The following is a 3,902-nucleotide window of genomic DNA, read 5'->3' on the forward strand; positions in this document are numbered from 1 at the left end:
GTTTCCCCTCTCATTATCTATCTCAGTATATCTCAGAGTATAACAGGCAATATCTCTGTCTGCCACTTATTCCAGCCACAGCTGCACTGGGATAGCTCATCCACAGGTCCCACAGGTAGCAACCCACCTGTCCTGCCTGTGCCTTCTGTTCTGGGGCTTCTCTGCTCACTGGGTCACATCCAGGAGTAGTGAGAGCAAAGGCCCCTAGAGTAACCTTCAGTCAATTGGTAAGTGCTCCAGCTTCCTCTGTCCTTCATGCAGAAAACCAAGAGGACCTGGCTGTGTTGAGCCCCTGTTGCCCACAGCAGCAATCTCAATAATGCATGTCTAGGAAGTTATATTTATTTCCTATGTTTTGCTCTTTCATCCCCCAAAAGAAACAGGGTGGGTTATAAGAAGTTTGCAATTCAACTAATTAGTTGCAAATCGATTTGCAACTAATTAGTCCCCCCCCCGCCTTAAGAAAAAGAACAAAGAGACATCAGGACTATAACAGACAGAGGCAAGCTCTCGCATCGAAAGATCACCCAGGACTACGATGGCCAGTTCCAGCCATGTTCTTTCATAAACAAGCGAAGAAAGTGTGTCAGTGGACAGAAATAGGGAGCCAGAACAGACAAGGAGAGAAAAGAGATGCCATGTGACTCTAGAAATAGAGAGCTAGAGAGCCAAGACAGAGACATCAAAAAGAATTGCTGTTGGGGACCCTGATAATTTCCTAGTTCTTAGGTCCCATCTGGCACAGCAGTTCCCTTTTCCCCGGAGCTGTCAGCATGTCCCTTCAATAAATTCTACTTGATATATGAGCATGCTTGAGGAGTGTTCTGCTCCTTAAAAACAAAGAGCTGGTTATAAACCAAGAACGCTGGTTTATAGCCAACACTTATCTTGGGGCCAGACATAGTTCGACCTGAACAAATATTTCTGGACTAGATGGACCAAGTAAATACATTCAAAGCCCACATTTTTGACCAACCTGCTGCTTTCTTTAAGATTAGTAGAATCAAGGGCATTGCTGTTGGCCGTTTTCAGTCTTCCCTACTTTGTTAGTATCACAGTCACATTTTTGAGTAATAGGATGACAGAATAAAATATAATACTAGAGGAGGAAGCATTTGATCCCAATTCATAAAGACACATTAGGTAGAGGACAGACATCCATCTCAGTAGCTATGTTTAGTGTTCCCTCATTCCAGTGAAATTTTCTTTTGAACCAACTTGGAAAATATTTGACTCTCTAATTCTGTGTATAAAAATATATTGGCGATACCTTCAAAGCTAAGGAGCTGTTGCTCCCTTCAAGAAAATTCTCTCACACTGCTTTCAGACCAGTAAATTCTTCTGACCTTTTCAGAAGCTGGAGACATTTCTATAAAGTTGCCTAAGAAAAGTAGAAATCAACAGCAGAGCCATCTGTTGAAAAAATATTTGGGCTATAAAATGGCCTAGAGATACTCATAAGTAAACATCAATATATTCCCAAGATTAATCTATGTTGAACTGTGGTTCATAAAACAGGCAGACAATCTCAGGTAACTAGGAATTTGTGAATTTTAACTACTTCCTGATTCCAACGGATGAAAAGACTATTCTCACAGCTGCTCTGGCCCTTTTTCCTCTCTAGACAATCAATGCCACTTCTCTCATGCTAAAGAGGAGCCCAGAACTCACTCTTCTGGACTGGCTGCTCAGACTTCCCTTGATTTTGAGACAAATCTCAATGCTTAAAGCCTTTTCAATTTAAGTTCAAGTGATGATAATAACAATAATAATAACAGCAACAATAATGATGAAATGGCACATATAACACTTACTACCTTGTCTTTTGTCATTCTCAGCCTATGCACAATAATGCTATGGCCAGGACTTCCTGGGGCACTTACCTGGGCATGTACTACTTGTGGCATCTTCCACAGACATTTCCCCAATCTTATGCTGAACCTGCCCTTATGGTTCTTATTATGCTTGCAAGATGCTTCTCAGCAACAACCATGAGAGAACTTTAAAAAAAAAAAGATTTATTACTTACAGGTTCTAGAGGGTACACAGCATGCTCAGGGCCACACAGAGAGGTCACAGAGAGAAAAAGAGGGTGGACCTGGTGTTCTGCTTTTATTGGGTTCGGGGTGGAGTGTCTAGGGTTTTGTGGGTTCACTCTTTATTGGTAAATTTAAAACATAAGGGAAAATATGGTGTGGGAAGGGAGAAGCAGTGTCACTCAAGTGGTCAGTATCTATATCACCAGGGCTTTCTAAAAGGGGAAATACATGGGGAAAGTGGGGGCTTTTTATCTTGCTGTGTAGGGGCAACATGTTTATTCAAGACGGATGTCTTTGAAATGGATGCCTGAGCAATCAAAAGCTTAATGTCAGGCACTTATATTACAATCAAAAAAGCTAATTGTTGAGCACTTGCACTATTACCTGCTAGATAATGACTATTCTCATTTAAATATCACAAAATTTATATTAAAAATAACAGATGAAACTCTCCCATTTTATGAAGCAGTAGAAGGAGAACCTTTTAGTCTAGGAAATGGAAGGAGAGAGTTGGGCTAGTTTAAATGTCCCATCTTAATTTTTAGATGGTTCAGACACTTCAGAACTTGCAGCTTATACTAAATTCAGCTTTTTAATTAACCAGCTACCTTGCTTTCCCCCTTCTCTCATTCTGCTATAGGTAATTCCATTAGACAATGTCAGTTGACAATGTGCCATGTACAAGTCATGGCTCTGGGTGCAGATAACTCAGAGAACCATTGCAAGAAGTTGGACTCTGTTCTACCAACATGTGCTCCCAAGATTCTCTTCTTTGGGCTAAACTTTCATGGAGTCTGACATGGAAACTTCTGGAAAGGGAGAAGTCTCCTCAGGGGAGTTTAGGTCAGCCTTGGTTGAATAGATCCAAGGGCCACGGTGGCCTTTTCAGCAATGAATAAAGTGGTCAAAGTGTTGGTTGGAACCACCTGCAGCTTAGTCTGGAAACAAGTGGAGGCCACCCAATCTAAATAACTGAGCATCAGGCTCCATTTGTGGTGTATAACCAACTTATTATCCTAGAGATGATTTAACATTAAGGGACCCAAACCATATTTAGAGGAGGAGAAGTTATCAATTGCCTAAAGGGGAGATAGCATAAGAGGTCTGCTTTTATTTGTCTCTCTGAGCTGTTTGCTTCATCTGTCTTGTCTACCCTTGACCTTCTCTTTGAGCCCCATTGACATCAAGCCTTAGACAAATTTGAAAAATTAACAAGAAAAACTGAGGTTGGGAAAAGCAGAGGCAAATGACCATATCACAAAACTTCAAATATGGCAAGAGCACAGCTGATGGCACTGGTACATAAAAGTCACTTCCCAGATCAAATAACACCCAGGGTTTAGTGCTCAGTGCAACTCCCACGTGGTAAAGTGTAAAAGGGCCCCATGTCTGGAGTTGTTTTCTAAACTAATAAATTATACATCTTGGAGGAAAGCAAGTGGTGCTCTTTTTTTAATTAAATGTATTAGAGTCTATGGCCATGCTACCCTGAACAAGCCCAATCGCATCTGATCTCGGAAGCTAAGCGGGATCAGGCCTGGTTAGTACTTGGATGGGAGACCACCTAGGAAGATCAGGTGCTATAGGCGAAATAAATAAATAAATAAATAAATAAATAAATAAATAAATAAATAAGGAATTGTAAGCTGACAAGTTTCTTGCAATCTGCGAGGCCTAAAAAAATAATTAAAAAATGTATTAGAGTGACATTAGTTAATAAAATTATATAGGTTTCAACTGTACAATTCAATAATATATCATATATATATATTGCATTGAGTGTTCACGAAAGTTAAATTTCATTCTGTCATTATGTATTTGACCCCCTTAACCTTTATGTACCTTCTCCCTTCCCTCCTTTCC

The 3,902-nt window shown here is 40.3% G+C and overlaps 1 pseudogene; it reads left to right on the plus strand.

Annotated features, from left to right (window-relative positions):
- The first annotated feature begins 3,509 nt into the window (after positions 1–3,509).
- Positions 3,510–3,628, plus strand: LOC120612121 (uncharacterized; annotated as a pseudogene).
- Positions 3,629–3,902: the final 274 nt, after the last annotated feature.

This window comes from Pteropus medius, unplaced genomic scaffold (assembly GCF_902729225.1).
Source record: "Pteropus medius unplaced genomic scaffold, Ma_sr-lr_union100, whole genome shotgun sequence".
NCBI classification, from domain to species: Eukaryota; Metazoa; Chordata; class Mammalia; order Chiroptera; family Pteropodidae; genus Pteropus; species Pteropus medius.